A 20,795-nucleotide genomic window follows, 5' to 3' on the forward strand; every position below is an offset into this window, starting at 1 on the left:
TAACTTTCAAAATGCTTGGAACCAACCCTGGAGCTTTTTCAGAAAGCTTATACAGAATGCTGCTTCTAGATCTATGTATCTCTTCTATTCATAGATGGCAGATGGTCTTGGCTTATTCACAGGTTCTGTCCAATGCACCTGGAGTCTGATAGTGCTTGATAATCTCAGCAATCTGAATGACACCAGTGTGTAGTCGTGAATTCTTGATAATGTTGATGAAACCTCACATTTTCTCTTTACTGCTTTTCTTAACCATAAGAAATCTCTCACATCATTCACTGAATGCTCTCACAGACATACATTTGTTGTGCTTCTCTGGTATGGGTGTTGAGGCTATGTTTTTTTAAATACAGGGGAAAAATACCATGACAATGTAAGGGGAATAACATGAGATATCAACGAACTAAGGTAAATTAAGATTTAATGTTATGGCATATTAGTTATATTGTTCTTGTCTACTAGAGCTACAGCTCTGAGTCCTCGAGGAAGGAAAGGTTTATTGAATTATTCTCTTGTATGACGTTGTTGTTGTAATTGTACCTGCTGGATTGGTGCTGTGAAGTTCCTGATCTCCTTGATTGCTCTGATTTTTTTATTGACTCTTAGTTTTCACTGGAAGTTCATCATCATCTTGCACGGGTGAAGCGTATGTTGCATCAAATGGAAATCTGGGTCTCATGTTCTTTCCAGGAGTCATGGTTAACGAACCTGCACCAAGACTTCCTGTGATTTGCATACAGTACCTTTTGTTATGCCCTAATGTTCCTTGCAGTGAAATATGTTTGTCATACAGTCCTAAACATACAAATTGGCCCAGTCTTTCCAAGTAATTTGCATGCCAAAGGATTCAGTTATGGCTCTGAATGAGCCTAGGCCACAATGCTGTGAGACAGGCTTATTTGACAGAAATTCTAGAGTGTTTGGCACATTGTATTTGCCAGAGTGAGGAATGAAATGCAGTCCTGGAAAGAGGATTGTCATGCAGATGACTCACTGCAATCAAACACTTTGAGAAAATATGGTCTCTAAATGTTATGTCTACACATAATTAACTGTATTTATTATAGGACCTGTAGAAATACAGAAACTGTGAAGTTTAGGGAAAATTAAGTTAGGTTTTCAAATATATCAGGCTGCCCAGTGCTTGTTTTTTGGGAGAAAAAAAAAAAAAAAAAAGGCAATTTCTTTGCCAAGTAAACTGAAACATGCTAAAATGCAAATGTTGATGCATTTCGACAAAGAAATTCAATCGCTGAATGCAAACTTTGTCTTCAAAAATTGAAATGTTGAAAACATCCAGCTTTCAAACTGAAAAGTAGGATCATATATACACAATCTTTATTTAATCAGCAGCTTTGACATTTTTATGTTAAAATTTTCTCCAGAAATTGTATTTTTCCCCCCTGCAATATGCCCAATTTACACACAGTATACTTACACGCAAATAGACGCACTTAGGGTAGAGCTGACAGTTTTAGTTCCAGATGTGGCTATATGTGTATATACATGTGCTATATATAATATACATAGTAAATATTGATTTTTTTTCCATTTTCATTACTAATGCCTCAAAATTGAACACAGTGTTTGAGTGTACTTGTATAAGAATTGATATCACTAGAGACATGACTGCACGTGCTCTTTATCCGGAGGGCAGGACAAGGTTCAGTAATCAAACAAATTTCTGAATGAAAATATTATGATTTTCGGTGCAGTGGATGCATGATAAACAAAATCAAGCAGTGCCTTATGCTGATAGAGTAGGACATACGTTCCTTCTGTAAGCAGTTTGACTGGTTGTTAACGGCACAAGACAAAAGACTAAAAGGAAATGGATGTACTCTCTCTTTACAGTGGGGTGGTTAACTGAGGGGCAAATCCTCTGCTGGACAACAGAAATAATGCCTTTATGAGGAGGTATTAGGAAACAATTTTTCTCTGCAAAAGCTAGTGTTTGTCATACAGAACAGAGAAAACAGATTGAGTAGTCAGAAGATTAGTAACCTCAGGCTGATTGACACTGCAAATCACAATCGGTTTAAACTTCAGGTCTTGGAAACGCTGTCTGAAGACTGGCACCAAGAGCCAGTGGTAGGCTGGCATTCTTTTTCCTCACCAGAATGATGATACCTTCTATCAGCAACGTGGAGGTTGCTCTGTGACACTGGGTGTCCATGCGACAGGCAGAGAAGAACCCAGGACAGCATGGTGCTGCTAGCCAGCCAGCCTGGCCCCGTGGGCACAAGGACAACAAGAACAACCTTCAGCTTGGTCGGGAGGATGTTAGCACAGCACTGAGCCTAAGTTCACAGGGAACCTCGCCAAGCACCTTTTGGCTCCCTCCTAGAGGAATGGTGTGCAGGAGCCAAGACAGGGAAGCCCTGAGGAAGAGCCATGGCCAAAACTGTAGAAATCACATCTAGGTCTGAATAGAGCACTTAACTGACCAAATTTGGATTGTCACCAATTGCTTCTATTTAATGAGACCCTGTGGAAACCAGGACCGTAAACTTCCGAAAGGGGGAGCAGAACGTCTAGGTCGGTGCTTAACCAACTAGAGTAATCGGTTGTGTGCGAGACGCTTTGGGGGATAGCTGCTTTTCAGTTCATGGAAAGAACGAGGTGTCGTTTCATTTTTTTTTTTTTTTTAGGGTTGTAAGTTTGTAACTAATTTTTGTCTCTCCTTGCCAGTGTAACGGTTTGAATGTTAATTTAATTTTGCAGAATATCATTTATGTAAATGTAATTAGAAGGGAAACATGATCGGGAGATGCACAGCACCAAAGAAAATTTATTACTCCAAGGGGTATTGCTCTAATCATTCAACTGCAGTATTGAGTTTCCCCAGATTTAATCTAAAAGCAATAAATTACAAAAGGCTAATGTCCTGCCCAACAAAAAGCTGTCATGAACCCAAGTTTCTGTGGGGAAAAAATTCAACTTCATTTCAGCAACAGGCTCTCCTCGTTTACACATTCCTTTTATGATTCCAGTCAAGTCAAAGTAAAATGAATACAAATGTGAGAGTTCGAACACTTTCCCTGAATATGTATGTGTGTCTGTTGGTGATTGTAATAATCAGCAATCCCAAACACTGGGACTCCTCTATCTCTGGCAGAATTAGGAATGCGGACCCGCAAAGATACAACTGCAAATTCTTCTCCCCACCTTAGCCTGACCCTGTGATTTAAGGGAAGGCAAACTCGAGTCTGATTAATTCCAGTGTCCATATGAAAGTCTGTTGCTAATGTACTGTAGTTTTTGTTCTCCTGCCGACAAAATGAATGAGAAGAAACTCTCCGTGTGCCTGAGTGGTAGGGACTGCAACCTGTGTACTCCATGGAAAGCCCTGCCTGCACGGGTAGTTGCTGTGTTGGTGGTGCTGGCCTGCATTTACTAAAGAGACGCTTTAGGAAAGGGGAATGAAAAACAAATGGATAATCAAATCAGATTGTGTGGTTACTTCTCGAAGCCCAAACGTGAGTTTTCTTGGCAGTTCTGCTGTTCAAGGAGCATCTCTCCACTTGAAAAAACCTACCATGAAACTTTGTCAGCAAATAAACAACAGCTAGGCAAAATAAGAATGTGAAATGCCTGCCTAATGTGTATGCTAAAACACTGTTAAGTGTTGGGGTTTTGCGGTGCAATTTAGAATGAAGGCTGATGCCAACATTACACTTCTGTAAGAAGGGGAGTAATTAGTACAGGAAATAGGTTTCTTATGTTTTATTTAGCCAAATTCATCTCTGGTTTAACTCTGCTGTAGCCTGGATTGCATTTGTTCTTATTTCCCAGTGTTCCTCTGCACAGTTCTTTCTAACATGACCTTTAATTCATTGTGATTGTCTTTTATTTTAGGTAAGGGCCATAGTTCCTCTGTCAATTTGTTAGTATCAATTATGTTGTAAGCCCGGGTTTCTTGGCTCGCAAGATGAAACCCGTCAGATTTGCAACAAGTTCTTACAAAGTGCAAATTGGCAGGTTTACAGATTCCCACAGCTGTGCATGGGACAAGGGGAGAAATGTGGGGCTGCAGAGTCAAAGGCACGGAGAAACAGAACTGGGAGAGGACTGGGGAAAAATGCAAGGAGCAGAGAAAAGCAACGTCAGTGTTAGAGGCAGGGGAGCAGGGGCTCAACAATATAACTCGTGTCCTTGGGGAGGAAGAACTCTTCTTACAGGGCTGCTTCCACATGGTGGGTACTTTGTGTAGCAAAGTTTTTCCCAAGTTCTGTTTCATTTCAGCCAACCCAAAGATAAACTGAAAGGAGGAAAAAAGATAATAAATTCATAACAACATACATACTGCATCAGCTTTTGGTCTGCGGGGTTCTGGTGTAAAGCTGTTCTAGCTGTAATTTCCACCCACAGGCGTTTAGGGAGGTACAGATGTGTGCAACAGAACATAGGACAAACTACCATGGGTACACTTAATTAACTGCGAACACATACAGTTCTAATCACCTCGTACTCAATCAAATATGTAAGCACAGCCCAGATCATGACAACCTGAACAGAGTCAGGCCTCTACTGTGTGGCTGCATGGAGGGTCTCTCTCAGCTCAGCCTGGTTTCGTGGCTTTTTGCAAGCCAATCAGTAGAGAACACCAAAACCACAGAGCAGTGTTGGAGAAGGTCTTACCTTGGTGATCTATGGTGTACATTGATTGAAAGGTGTAGTGCTAAGAGACCTAAGATGTATTTTTTCATTTCACAAGACATAATTGCTCTAGCTGTGAAATAATGCTTTGGATTTTTTATCTCCCCGCTTTTTTTTTTTTTAACTTAATGCACAAAAGGGAATCCTACATCATGGAAAATATTTTCTGCTCCAAATGAAGATGACTGTTCTAAAATTCCTTCAGATGCACACATGAAGATTTTATTAGTCAAAGAAGTCTTCCAAGATCATCTTCATTTACTAGAATTCCTGTGTTACTCATTCCAATGAGATTTATAATTATAAACTGGTAATTAAAGAGAATTCACTATGTAATTCCATAGGAATTCCACTGTGATCTGACATTAATTAACAACCAATTATAAATTATAATATATCTGAAGAAAAACCACCAGTGTCTGTATTCCTTCTTTCAGTTACAATGAAATGTTAGAAGGAATTTTGCTTTCATGAGCTGAGCCGTGTTGCAGATTGAACGTTATTGCCGTGTGTTATGGGTGTGTTTCCACAATGCAGCAACTACATGGATGGGCAGGCTCGACCTACTAAGGATGTGAAAGAATTTTTATCCTCGTCTCTCTTGTAAGAGGCATCTGTCTCACAGGATTCCAACCTTCTGTCTGTTGACAAGCGTGCACGCTTTAACGCTTAGATTTTATCTGACTTGTTATGTAAATTAGACTGATGTGATGCATTGCTTGTATGTCTGATGCAAGCTCTCTTTGGCTTGAAAGTGTATTTTCAAAAATTAAAGACAAAAAGAGAAAAATAGTAACCAACTCCAATGAGAATCTCTTTGGAACAGAGAAGACATGATACCAGGTTAAGGGTGTAAACACAATTCTGGCATTATTTGGCCACCTGCATGAAAGATCTGATATGTAATGGACTTTGTATTTCCCCCAGATCTGGCAGGTATAGTGCTGTCTAGGGAAATATGGGTAATAAAATACCTGGTACATGTGGATAATCAATACCAAACCTCTCTCTTTCAGTTTTTTTTTTTTATTTTCATTTTTTTATTCCTTTTGTGTGTATTGTTTTGTTTTGTTTTGTTTTGTTTGGACAGCTCAGCTCAGTAATCACCATTAAGGTGTTTAGGAAGTTTGGGGAAGTGGGGTAATACTAAATTTCATAACGTGCAAATCAATGTAGAAAACAAGACCCATGAAAGAAGACAACAGATTATTTTTGCATCGATGAAGTCATGAAGTAAGTTTTCAAAGCCTTGCCCTGCAGATTAATTTCCACCATCTCCATTAAACCTAATGAAAATCACATGTGTGTTTCTGAGCATTTCTTACTATGCTTCTCCCTTACCTCTTTGCAGTTCTTCCCTGGACCTTCCATATCTCCCCTGAAATGTGGTATCTGATCTGGTCAAAGTTAGTAAGTAATAGAGTGAAGTGTGGCCCTTGTGGTCACCTCTACACCCAGCTTTCATTATAGAGCATCACTGGCCTGAGCAAAAAGTAATTCGGGAAAATAACAGTGTGGCCTGTTTCAGTTGCCTATATCAGTGTAACTTGCTGCTCAAAAACACGTATGTCTAGTAGTAAGCTACCCTTCTGATACACTTTATAAACATGGTAGTGTGGCTGAACCAAAGTCCAACATTTATGTTTCTATTGCTAGGGTCAATTTATTTATGTATTTATGTATTTATTTATTTATTGGGGGGTTGTTTGTTTTTTTTCAGGAGAGTATTCTACTTTTGGTGATGTCTGAAATTGCACTCATTCCTTGAGCAAGAAGGTACATTTTGGGCCTGCTGCTGACTGTTCACGCAAAAACAGTCCTTGCAGTCTTTAATGTTTTTCTGAGTCAGCATAGGTGCATGGATTTACCACATTTTTCCTTCTGTTGTAATTTTCTGCCATTTTTACAATCTGTACCAGCACTGATCAATTGGAGCAATCCTCTTACTTAAACCTGAACAAATCTGCAATCCATTGAATCCATTGACAGTCTTGACCAAGAGATAGGGCTGCATGTTTTTTTCTTGTTAATGTGAACATACCTGTTCTCATATAAAATGCATGTAGATATGGTTTCAGCTGGGAAATTCCCATAAAAATCTCATCCTGTTATACTGCATCTGATTTGTTATCAGAGCATCTCTGAATAGCTTTGCCAGTTAGCTGGAGTTGTGTTACCGACAGCAAGGAACAAAATGTAGCTTTGATGTATGCAAATACTATAAACTTACTGGATAAACTCAGCTTCAACAGTGAATCAGCCTAGCCCTATTGGACCCAGAGAGTATACATAAACTAAACTTGCTGCTTTTACTTGTAACTATCCCTAGAAGGGATTAAGTTTTTAAGATCTGGCTACATGAATTTCAGATACTAATATGCTCTTTTGGTTCTGTGCCTGAATAAGATTTAGTGGAATTTGGAGAGCAGCTGGACACTAAAGCTTTAGGAGATCCAGCGTCAAAGCAGGGCTCGTAGTAACCAACATCCTGTCAGCAAATCCAAATGTTCTATATTTAACCTACTATTAAAATTATGTTTTGTTATTTTTGTCTACCTTCAGCTAAAAAGTTTGTTTTCTGTAAGATTAGAGAGCAAGGCAAGTTCAGTTAAGGCTATAAAATTTATCTCACTGCTTTCTTTTTAGCTTGCTGTTGATCTCATGGCAGCTGAAAGGGCAAACGGGAAAGATGGGTATTATATTTCAAAGGGAAAGTTATGAAAGTCTAAACTGCATCCAAAGTATATTTTACTCCTAATAATGAGAACTGGATGAACAGCGTTTAAAAAAATATGAACCTGCCCCAACTACATTGGTTCAGAACTCACTGATCTAATGCAGTTTTCCAAAGAATAATTGATATTATATAATCATAACTGGCAGTTTATGTCATGAAAGTGACACTTGACACTTTGCTGCTAACCAGTTTAACATCATCAATTAAAACATCACTTGTGTAATGACATTTTAGTAACCAGTTTGATACCATAAATTATGACATCACCTTCTTTTATGGCATCAGGGTTGAATAAAAGGTTTTCTTTAGAAAAAAAAAAAAAAAGGAAAAGGGAAAAAAGGAGGAAACCTTAACATTGTCCCTCATTTTGTGCTCATAAAAGGAGTGTATGTTCTAGCCCCCTAGTCACTGTCCTCATGGGGGGGAACTGAGAACTGCAAACAAGTGTGACATAAACAATTGAAAAGAACGTGCTTTGGTTTAGCATAGACAATCTTCCAGTAGACAGTAGTGTCCTTTGTATAACACCAATGGAAAATATCCAGAAATGGAGGAGGAAGTATGCGTGTACTCATGGAACCTGATGAACTCAATTACAATGCAGTAATACTTACTGAGATGTGGTGTGAAAGGTCAAGATTGTGTCATTACCCACCAGTGGGTGTTCTTTTCCTTCATGGTCAATGACTTTAAAGTAATTCTTTCTATCTTATTCTTCCCTGAATGGTCAAATTTTGGTGCTGGAGTCTGGTACTTTACATCTCGGACCCTTGTTGACACTGGATTCCATTATGCCTGCTGGTGGTTTGAGTCATGATTTGGCACATGGGTCCATCTAATTGTACTGATTTAGCCTTGTAGGACCATATATGAGCTGGACATGAATTAAGTTTGGAGGAGCCTCAATTAAAGAAAGGTCTCTATGAACGTGTGTCTTTATAGGATTAATTGTGAAGACCCAAATACTCAAAGTATATTGTGTCTTTTCAGAGCTGGCTTTCTAAAGGTACATAAAATCAGCTTCCTTCTCTTCCTACCAAGGTCAATAAAAGTGTTATTGGTGACCACAGTCACAAGCAGAACAAGTCATAATTAAGCATTTTCAAAATTATTCCTGCATATTTTTTTCACTTGAAACTGAATCATTGCCATATTAAGCTGTGCAGAACTCCATTGAGACTCTACCCTGAGATAATGTCCAGTATGTCTTCTAATGCTATGCAGAAACTTAACCTTGTACACGCAGACGGTCCCTGTGAATTCATGTGTTTCTCCCATGGCATGCCTTCGTAGCAGGTCCTTGGTTTGCAAAGTGCGGAAAAGGGAGATAATCCTAGATAGGAAGTCAAACTCATATTTTAAAAACTGAGCAACTGTTGCTTATATATGGGGAGATAAGCATTTCCCTGAATAATATGCAGAGTAATTTCCCTTACTATGCAGAGTAATTCCCAGACTGTAAATCAAGGATATGACAAATGGGTGCCACATGCCATCTGGGCAACTGTTCTGTCTTTGATGAAGTGCTCAGTGTTCAAGAGATGTCCCAATACCGGTGAGAAGGTGGTAAGTCAGTATGTATGAAAACACTTCTTAAATTACAGACAAAATTTTAGGCAAATCCATGTAAATTGTCAGTGCATATCTTAGTGGTCTCCTGAGGATGCTGTGAATTACCTACTCTCTTTTCTCAAGATTTTTTCAAAAGTTTTTTTTCCTCCATGAATATTTATGTCGATGCCTCATTTGCTGACTGAATTTCCACTCTGCTGGAATTATGCTTCCCCATAGTGCACCCAGGAAAGGTGAGCCGTTAGAGGTGAGGAAAAGAGATTCCATGACCTTTAGGAAATAGCAAGTGGCACTAGATAAAATGTATTCTGTGAGGGGTTACTTATGGATTGGTTGGACATAATTACCAAAAAATTATTATCTCTCTGAAACAATTAACTTCTGGTAGATCAGACTCCAAATCTCCAGAAGCTCTGAACTTTTGCAAATGGGCTTTGCCTATTGCCACTCTTAGGCAATGAGTAATTCTTACAATAGGCATGGGTGATAGATACCACATATTTCTAGTTATGAGTATGGACTTATTTACAGCTGGCATTTTTTTTAAAGTAAGTTGTAAATGTAAAGGTGCTAGATTCAATGCTTATGAATGTGTTTCCTTGGTGATAAAGCTTTCACTAAGCACGTTATCTATCTGTGCTATCTTATATGCAGACAAGAGATGATTCACACTATATGTTATAGGTCTTGTGCTTTAAAATTGAATCCTCTATTGACTTATGGCTGAGAAACATAGAAATCAAATCCACAGCTGGTTCTTCTTAAAAGTGAAGTTTTGGCAAAAGCGATGAAGGCTTTAATGCATTACAAAAGTGTGCATTTTTTAAAGTTGTTTCACTTCCTATTTTCTCTCTGCAAAACTCCCTGAAGTTAGGAGGGCTCTTGTGTTTCATCTTGCAGTTTCAGCAGAACATAGCCTTTATTTAGCATGCACCATTACTGCCTATTAAATGCAATGAGGATGTTAGCTCATGGGGGCACAGAGACTATATAAATAAACGCATAGAATGAAATCTCTGGCACAAAGCAGAGATTTTTCTAATGATGAAACAGTTGTAGTCAGAAATCTCTTCAGTGGAAAAATAGAATTGTTTTTGGAAAAGTTAAGATGGGACAAAAAGAATCAGCAAAACCCTCCTTGTCCTGACAAATTTCTTCTATCATGAGAGTGAGAAATGCTGGCCCTGTTGAAGTCAAGGGGAGTTTTACCATTCTTTCCACTTAACCTTAATTTGTAAGTAAAATAAGGGAGAGTTGGCCTGTTGTATGTCTGCAGGTAGTCTGTTTTTGCTTTATTCTGGCCTTTGGTAAAATGATGCTCTTGCTTGTCATCAGCTCTAGCACTCAGGAGCTTACAGTGGTTGTAACACAGAAGAACAGGTAGGTGCAAAAGACGCAAAGTGAAAGCAGACCTGCTACCAGCGAGAAACTGCTGATGACAAAAGTGTCATCCCAGTACACATTACACATTAGGGTTCAAGAACTATAAATGGCATGGGGTTATGTGCATTAATTGCATCATAAAGTAGAGGGGCCCCAAAGGAGGTCTGGTCTCAGCTGTGCTATGACTGGGACAACCAATTAATGAGAGATCTTACAATCTCATTAGGCAGGACAGAAGTAGAGAGTATTAATCTCCCATTCTCTGTGTCTGAGACTTGAGCTCAAATACGCAGACTGTTTGCACAAACAATCCATCGAGCAGAGAGGAATGGATCTGACTTTTCCCAAGGCCTACTTCCAGTTTCAGGGACTGACTTTTCTTCCTTCACTGTTTCCACTGGCATAAGCTCTGCAGTGCTCATCATTGTGCAGAAGTCATCAAAGACTTGTTTAGATTTGCTTTTCATCTCTGAATCCAACTTCTGTTTCTAGGTTTTATGATTTTGACAGCTGCCATGTCATACGATAAACTGTGAGCTGTTCTATTCCCAATGATCTCTTAATTTAAGTTCATTCCATTACTCATTGCTGTCCTTGCACATACTAAACTGTCCTGTATGTTAAACTCTTAAGTGCATTTTTTTTTAAGAATGTAATTGTTGGGGATTCAGAACCAGGTCAAGTGGCATGGTGTTTCTGAAGCAGAGTGGAGAGGGACATTCTGCCTCATGAATGCAAGTCCTGTAGGACTGATTTGGAGAAATTTGTTCATTGCTGGGTGGATGTGAGTGGAAATGTAAGGTTCTTGGAAGGATGTCAGCCACTGAGTGGACTAACACCCCACAGATGGCTCAGTTAGAGGCCAAAGAGAGGAAGAAGATACAGTGCCGTCTATAGCCTGTATTGCTGCTTTTGGATTTGGTGCCATCGTTGACTTGGCTTTATAACAGCTTCTGCTGGAGCTGGTGCCTAGATCCCGCTTTTGGTGTTGTTTTGTCTTCTTTTATTGTTTTGTCCCAGTGTGTCTTTGTAAATGTCAAGAAATGGAATAGGCTCCACTTTGTTGACAGTTCAGGGAACAGAAAGGTTTTCTATCCTCCAGCTCTTGATTGGCCTTGAAATTTGCATTAATTAATAGAATCATTAGATTCTCACTCCAATCACCCACTCTGTCTATTCTGCTTAAATATACTACCTCCAAACATAATAAATCTGAAAAAATGTGCGTATTATTTTTCTTTCTAAATCAAGTCCAAAAAAAATGAACCAGCAGTATAGTTCCACTACAGCAAATGTTGGTTTTGCTGCCTACTTTTTGCCCCTTGTTTCTTATTCCCCTTTGTTTTTCTGCACATCTCCAGGATACATAAACTCCCTGTCACTCTCAGAGCTCTTCCCAACTACGCAGCTGCCTGACAAATACGTGGTAAAATTCCTACCACTACCCATTCCTTATGCTCAGACAAGTGGTTGTCCAGGATCTACAAATGTGATTTGCTTGCCTAGATTTTACCCATTCCATGAAGAAGTCTGCAGTTATACAGGAAACAACACAAACCAAACCAGCTGTCCTCTAACCTGGGGAATTCCTGTAGAACAACTCCCATAGAAAATTCCTGCATCAGAACAATCAAATACAAAAATACAAACAATCAAAGATTTGGAAAATTGTGGTTTTACCTAAACTTTGGATGGATAATGCATGCAATTCCTAGAGAGCAGTATCCTTGAAAACTACCTGAAAACGGAGTGAGGTAAAAATTACTGTTTTTCCTATCGCACCCTTGTCCTAAGTATATTACTGAATAATACTACTAATAAAGGATAAAAAGATTTTTCAGCTTCCTATTAGTAGTTTAAGATGGAACATCCTTGTGAGAGCAGGAAAATGAGTTTGAAGGAGGCATGTCCCACCTCATTTTGCTTTGCCATGTTTAGAAAGGTGTGGCAACTGAAACATTATTGTCAATACTTTCAGTTTTGCCAACATTGCCATATTTATACTCGATTGCAAAACTGATAAATTTCCTAGCTAAATAAGTATTTTCATTAGTATTATTTCCTTCCTCCAAGTTGAAGCATTTTAGAAAAAGTTACAGACAAATAAAATAATAAAATAAAACAAGATTATATATATATATATTATTTTTTTTCCTGGTATAATGTTTCACAGTTGACAATTTTAGTTTACTGACAATAAAGTTGTTTAGTAAATACCCTTAATTTCTTTTCCAACCAGAGCCAAACTCATCTTTCAAGCTAATTCCTCCTTACAGTTATGATGTGATATTTCATACCTACAATATCTGTTTCTTAGAACCTTATTATGAGCTAGAGATTATGAACAAGTTACGTTCAAGAATATAATCTATTTTTAAGGTTCTTCCTTGTCATTCCCCATTTTTCAGACCCATTTCAAGTATCTTCTAAGCACACCTGAAACTGCACCAGACCCCAGAGGACAAAGGCAGGTACACAGGTGTTGCAAATACCTGACCATCCCACTAACAAGTGGGTTTGCAAGGAGCATTGTGAACAACAACTTTGACTTTAAAGGATGCTGCTGCTCTGGTACTGGTGGTGGTGTAGACAAGGGAACATTTTGTCATTATTTATGAATATCTGTTGGGCTTGCATGGCTTTTCAATGGTTGATGTATCAACCTTTCACTAAGCAAAAGATAGATAAGCTAATAGATACATCAGTTAAACCAAGTCAAGCTTAAGTGTCCTGGATAATAAAGCTTTGCATAAACTCTATCTAATTTAAGCAATTTCAGGAAAAAAAAAAAAAAAAAAAAAGCATAACAGGTAGCCAATCTGGGATAAAAGGATTTTTATTTCAGTACTTTGTTCCTCATAGCATCCTTCACAGACACTGTAACATTATTTTAGTCTTTAGAAAAATATCTAACAACATGATTGTCTCACACCAGGCATGATCCCAGTGGAAATTAAAATTGCATGCATTTTCTCATCACTCTTTATTTAACAACTGGGAGACTTTTAATATTTGAAACTCAGCAAGAAAATTGTCTTGAAACACAGAGATTCCTTTGGGGTAATTTCACTTCTGTTTTCTGTGAACTTTAGCTGAGCAATTTTTTCACAGTAATACAGATCTATGGATTGTATGATTGTTTAGAGGACTTTCTGTATGTGCTTCTCACCTAACACATAAGGAAAAGTAACAAAAAACATTCAAATAAAATCACTTGAGTTAGCTAGCCTTAGTAATGAAGTAATGAAGATGCCTTGTTTCACTTTTTTTTTTTTTTCATAGTTCCTTTTAAGCCCCGTATCATTGGCTTTGCAAGTAAACATAAAAGTCACTGCATTCCTGTATGAAAGGCAGTGCAATTGTGACACTTCTTGAATTTTCACAATAACGTCAAACAAAAGAAGGTGAAAGAATAAACAAAACTCTGCTAGGAATATTTGGTGGCTAGAACGAGTGAAGGCAGGAAAAATACTTTAATACCAACTAAGATTACAACATCTCATCCGGAGCTATGTTTGTTGGAAAGAGCAAAAGTTGTTTCTAAGAACAAAAGACATCAGAGAAAAATATCCAGACTTCTGCTTTGTTTACATGGAGAATCTTTGAAAAGCTTTTGCGTTATTACTTTACCAGCTCACCCTAGGCTAAGACAGCAGGGTAGGTTGGGCTAGGACAGAAAATAGTATTTTTATATTGCTGACAAAAAGTGGGATGCTATCCCTGCTGTAATGTCAGTAAGGAGGGGTGTTTTGTTTTTTATTATAACTCTTGAATATGTATGTGGCCCCAGTGTTAGTTAACAAACATTTTTCTTAGTGATGCTGAGGACACTGATTTTTTGTTTGTTTTCTCTGAGAGGACCTTTGGCGTGTCCAAGAAATCCAGCATTGATGGAGCTTGGTAATGCAGTTTGCTTGACTTAGAGCAGCAGTGCCAGAAACTGATGGCTGGTCGGTATTCTCTACAAAACAATCTGGTTGTTTCCCTTCAACAGCTAGAGGACAAATGTTTGCAATGCAAAAATACCATTCTAATAGGTTCTTGCAAGTGATTGTAGAAAAGTGACAGTGGATTTAGTAGGGTTGATTGTATAAGCTGATTTCTATCAGAATCTTTTTCTTTTTGCCTGTAATCAACTCTCAGGAGATAGGCTTGTTAGCAAGGCACCATGGCTATTGCATAGCAGCTTCCTGTGTTCATTATAGCTTAGATCTGTTCTGCAGATTGAAGATGCAGAGGTCAATAAGCACCTTTTGGAATCACTCCATTCACATTCAGAGAACATGGTTATCATACCCCCTTGCTTTGGGCTTTTTTGCTTGCATTCATGTGTCCGACAGAGTAACATCAACACTCCTGTCATATTGCGTGCGCTCTTGATGTTCCCATCTTCAGCATTTCTGAGACCTGCCAGTCCCCATCAGGAATCTGGGGCTCTTCCCTTAAGTGTTTCTACCAAAGTAAAGCCAGCAATGTCCAAGGCCACTCTTAATGCAGAACTTTATACGAGAACTCTGATTAGTGCCACAGGTTCAAACCCAACTTGCTTATCTGCTGGTATGATTGTACACTGAAATATATGCTTAGATATGTATTTCCTTGGATTTCACTCTTACTTTAACCCTTTATAGTGAATCTTAGTGATAGCATCTTTTTCCCACTAAATCTCTCATAGAATTTATTTTTTTTAATGATTTTCCAACTAAAAAAGGAATACCTCAGGTCTCCGAGTTGTTTCAGAAAAGAGACACTGGTTCTACCCCTCTGGCACAACATCAAGGAAACCAAACAGAGATAGAAGGAGTTTCGTGTGCTTTTCTATATGTTAGTACCGTGAAGTGTGTACAGATCCAGATGACTGTTTGCCATACCAGAGCGTGTGTCACAAATTTCATTTCAATGGCAAAAGGAGTATCTGGGGCTAAGTCTGTAAGAGAAGAGAAGTCACCAAAGACATTTATTTTCAGACAGTTCTGCCTATCACACAGCAGAAAACCTTAGGAATTTTCATGGTCCAAATGGACTTCAGATACTTGTGGAGTGTGAGTTGCCAGCAGCATTGTTTTGATGAAAGGAGTCCACAGCAAGTATTTTGCAAAACTCAAGGTTTGTCACCAAAACATCAGATCACTATCAGAACTTCTAAAAGGCCAGAAGGCCATTGTTCCATGGTTTTGTTTCGTTTTGTTTTGTTTTCCTCTGGAGAAACAGGTTCTCTGGACTATACTTATTCCTCCTCATAGTTTCCAAAGATCCAGGAAGTATTTTACAGACCTTGAGATAAGTGCAGGTGTTTATTCCAGTCCAAAATTCAGGATGCAGATCTGAAATGCAAATGTCATGGTTCTCTGTCCTAGAGATATCAGTCTTCACCTGCAGTTTCTAAAAGGAGCATGTTCTGGCAATGTTTTAGGTTATTTCCTTTAACAGACCATTTCCGATATAAAACCTTTTGATGTCTTGAAGGGTTTTTCAAAGCTCCTTATAATGCTAATTGCATATGTGCAGGAGAAGGAAATTTATGCCTCTCCCTCCCTAGATAGCCTGATAAGAGCCCTAATGAGAAAAAATGCAGGAGACAGATATCTGTTGTCTTACTTGAGGGCTCTCCAAGTATCTCAGGGAAATGTTCCTAACTGAATGCTAAGAATTCAATACCCTGGTAGCGGGTGGAAAGAGCGTGTTCCTGAAAAAAGAAGGCTAAGAAGAGAAGGATAAGAAGAGAAGGCTACCTTTCTCTGAGAAGAGAAAGGTAGGCTCTGACTGCCCTTAAAATCATTATGCCAAGAATAGGGGTTGTCAGAGTTACCTGCATGCAAGCCAAGTGCATCAGAAGGGCCAGTTTGGACCAGTAATTGTCAAAGGTTTCTGTCAAACCTCATACTGTTCAGCCCACACATTCATATGTTCAAGAGGAACCTCTGGAGAAAGTTACTGCTGCAGTCTTTCCAGGCAGTGGGCTCTTTGCCAGTGGCTGATTTTGCATTCTAAACCTTGGCAATTGAGTTAAAATGTTTGAGGCTGGAGTTGTCTTTGTTTGTGCACAGCGTTGCACAGCAAACACTAACCTATGATCTGGTTATTAAGTGCAGTGGTGTTGTTGAAGGCCAGATATCCATGTCAAAATTTAACTTTATTTTGTACTGAAAAGCCCTGTCATCACCTTGTCTAATCTAAGGCACTGAAAAGATTTTGGTTTGTATCAGTCATGGGTGACTCTTTGGAGTGTACACAACTCTTACCAGATTATTCGCTGAGGCTGCCAGTCATTTCTGTTTGCAGACATCCTTAGTTACCCTTTTATATGTTGCACCTCTCTTTATCGTGGTCTTTCAACCCAACTGAAATCTTTGTGATTATTTCCTACAGCCTGTTTCTCCTGTATTACCATGACCGGTACAAGCATGTTAAAGATTCTCCCTTGTTTATTCCATCCAGAATATCAGTATTTTAGGAGCAAATGGGTAAACTGATTGACAGAATCTGTTGGGCTGCAGAAGGCATTTTATTTCTTGTTCCCTTTGGTATTTTAACAAGGGCAATCAACTTAATTCCACATTCTCTTGTGAGATTTTGCCTTCTGGGTAAAGAACATCCTTTACCTCCCCTTCTCCCCCTTTTCCCAAACAATCTTCTGCTATGCTGGGAAGATGGAATGTATAGGTGATATCCCTTTCAGAAAATACATCCATAATATATCACAAGTATTGTCACCATGATGTATTAATGTAATGCATCATCAGAGAGCTGTCAGGGTGAAGATTTATTACTCTAAAATAAGTTATGGTAAGACACTGGGGAATGGTTTGAGAGAATTTTTGTTTATTTTTCTAAATTAAGAACTTTTAGAGTAATTTTAAAAATCTCTTACCTTCTTGAAGTAGTAGGGATGGGAGGGTCACAGAAAAAAAATGACTTGAATCAAAAACACCAGAAGGACTCAGGAGGCCTCATAAGAATAAGAATGTATTTTTTTCTCCCAGGTAGTTTCCAAAAGGTCTGGTGCAAAGTTTACAGCTTAGATGAGTGCTACGGTAGGCAGTCAGATTCATTTTAATCAACCCAAAGTGGACTTAATTGCTTTTCCTTTAAAGGAAAGCAGAATACACAAAACATAAAGCCTTGGGCTAAAAAAAGGCCCATTGGGCTAAAAATACTACAAAAGGCTATTCTCTCTGGCCAGGTGTGTCCAGTTGACTTACCACAAATGTGATCCAAATCGAATGAAATCAGTGAGAATTTTTCATTAGGTTTCACAGACTTCGGATCAGGCTCCTTCCCTGCGTCATGCGGTGAAGCCATGAAACTTGGCACATTTATAGCATTGTAACATAAAGCCATCTGTGTACAAGTACAAACTTTTCCTTATTGCCAAAGTGCTTAATGTAATTACAATCAGGCTTGCTTCTTCTCTGCTCACTTCATCCATATGCCGGGAAGTATGAAAACTTGAACTGGTAAAGAATCCCACAGCATCTGAGTGTGCGTGCTGCTTACAGCAGCAGACATTGCTAACCTTGTAAATCTTGTGCCCTTCTGCATTTTAAGGAACACACATAGAGTTACTGACTGTCTGATGGGGAAACAGTCTGATAACAGAAATATGCCAGAAAGTTCAGCCTGGATTCCTTTCTTGCTAACTGTACAAGACACCTGAACCAGGAGCCCGGTTGCCCTCGCTCCTGATGAGTAGTCAGAAATGTATCTGTGTGGATGCCTATGATAGAAGTTGCCTTCAGGAGGTGACTCTCACTCGTTGCTGACTAGAGAATGGACATAATGCCCCTATTCACTTTGTTCACCATCTAAAGGAGCTTGTGTTAATCCCGAGTGTCAGTTCCTTACATTGTCCCTGTCCATAAGCAGCTGCAAAGTAGTTGTTTCATTTTATGATTCACTCTGTGTTGACTTCAGGTATTTCCAAATGCAGTATCATCCCATGGCATTTATTTTGTTACTTGCATTTCATAAATAATGATATTTGCATGTAATTTCTTCAATATTGAATATAACATTGGTCCATGTAAGTTAAATACTAAGGCTGTTCCCAGGTTAATGTGTGCACCGTGCTTGCTGCTGACTGACTGAAAGATGCTACACTGAACTTGACCCCACAGCCCACAGACATGTACTTGACATTATCAGCAGGGATGGTAATATTTGAAAGGAATATTAACAATAAAAAAAACATCTGCAGTGGATGCATTTGCAGGAGCAGGGAATAAGTTTTCAGGAAAAAAAAATGCTGAAGGCAAAGAGTGGTAATGCCAAAAAAAGGTCTACAATTTTCTCTTGCTGAAGGAAAATAATGATAAGCTGCTTAATTTTGGCCAATTTTAGGAAGACAGTTTCATTAATTACCTAAAATGTAGGTATGAAATGAGTGCCAAAGTTTTGCAGATTGCCTCTACCCAAAGTCTGTTGTAAACTGTGCTGCTATCAGTCTAGGAAAAATCTTTCCTCCTCCATAAACTTCAGAATAGTTTAATCATGTGTAGTGACAAAGATATGTTGGCTCAAGCCAATTTTATTTCGAGCTATTATCTGAGATGGGTATGTACAGATGCTTATAAAGCACCTGCACTTCGCAGATGCTAAATAACCTGTTTCTGCACACATGCCAAGCTTTCCTGGTTATCCAGAAGGCCGTGTAGGTACATGTTCATGTCCTAGAGTGTACGACTGTCCACGGGCACTATGTTGCCATCTCAAATGCAGCAGGGATTTCCTCTTCTAAACTGGGATGTAATAAGGGCATGCTTTTTTTTTGTTATAACTAGTCAGAAACAGTCTTGACATGCACTCATTTTGATCAGCTGAAGTACTCAGTGGAAGAAGGTGGGCCTGGTCCTCTGAAGTGTCAGGCAGCTGAGCTGTTAGGATCACCTTATGGAGCATGGAGGTTGAGGGAAGATTTGTGTTAGGATCTCTAGTCTAGTGAGAGTAGTTTCTCTCCTAATTATATGGTGCTAAAAGAAAGGACTTCTGACCCATGCCACAAGTGTTAAGAGGCAGACAAGTCTTTGATGTGAGGGTATCTGTGGGAGATAGTCACACATGCTACAACCTGGACGCTTAAGTGCTTGAGTTATATAGAGGTTGGAGTTATAAGGGGATTGCCCAAGCTCCTGTTCCCTGTGTGTTTCTGAGTAGAGTTTCACTTAAATTTAGTATCTGTGGTGGTTCCTGCTCAGATCACCAGTCAAGACAATCTTAGGTCAGTAAGCTTGAAAGGAGATAAAATATCTTGGAAAGACCATATGAAATCTATCATGGCAAACCACTGATAACTCCACATCTTATTAGCTTCAATTAAGTATTTCCATGGGAAACTGTGGAACTGTTTAAAGTCATGATGACACATACACACACTTTGTTCCATCCAAAGAAATAATCTGTTTTCCAGATTTCCAAATAGCCAAGCTATTTTGTTATTGTTTTTTTTCTTTTCCTCCTTTTAAAAGAAATAATTTATAAGAATTTATCTTGGGCTTGCTACAGATTTAAAAGGAGAAAAAAGGTTTCTTCTGTCCGACTTTTAAATTATATGCATGACCAAAGATAAATATGTTTTTTATTTATAACCGTGGATAGATGCCAAACAAAGCCTTTCATATGACGCACCGCTGCTGTAGTGGAGAAGTACTTAAAACAGTTCCAGTCAAGTTAGGCCCCAAGACTTTTCATGCAACTTCATGCAAAATGGCTAAGACCTTTCATTTATTTTTCTTCCTTTTCTTTTGAACATCTTCAAAGGTTACAAGTGCAACATGCTTAGAGGATGCCAGGCTTCTTCCTGTCGAGCTGAGATGGTCTGAAAACCACATTGAAACATGGGAAATTGCAGCTACCACAGATGGCAGATGAGGGGGGTTTTGCAGGCTGTAGATCTCTCCTGCCGCTCCCCTCGTGGCTGGTAACAGTTGGACGAAGGTTATGGATGGAGGCTGGCAAAGCCAAGAGTCGGTGTGCTGTTGTGAGACTGGGATGAATGGACTTTGACAATACTGCTGAATAGGAATACTTGTGGAGCTAATACAAACAATTTGTAATTGTCAGGGCTGAAAAGTAAAAACACGATTATAAACTGCGCATAGGATCAGCTTATGTCAGCTTTAAATGATTTAAAAGTCTAGTGTCTGGAGCTGCATCTTACTTGCCTGTAAAACTCCTTAAAGAAGACTTACATAACCATACAAGCATGTCTCTCCCTTCTTGTGTATTTATTGTGAAAACTAACCCTTTGTCTAGCTGACAGAAGACGTTTTTTTAGGACAGATGTGAAACAAAGACTTCCGGATAAATCAGAAAATAGGGATTTTCTTGATTTAAACAGAAGAGACACTTGCCTTGTCACAGTAACTCTTTCAGAAAGTGCTGCTTATCCTTGGTTTATGCAGGAAGAGGCTCCAAATAAGTAGGTGCTAATGCAGCCTACAGCACC

The 20,795-nt window shown here is 38.9% G+C and overlaps 1 long non-coding RNA gene across 1 annotated transcript in view; it reads left to right on the forward strand.

The window, feature by feature from the left end:
• LOC309876770 overlaps window positions 1–20,795 on the forward strand; it is a 100,084-nt gene that overhangs the window by 55,097 nt on the left and 24,192 nt on the right. The gene's annotated exons all lie outside the window — the stretch shown is intronic.

The sequence above is a fragment of the Aythya marila genome (assembly GCF_965140915.1).
Source record: "Aythya marila genome assembly, chromosome: 3".
NCBI classification, from domain to species: domain Eukaryota; kingdom Metazoa; phylum Chordata; class Aves; order Anseriformes; family Anatidae; genus Aythya; species Aythya marila.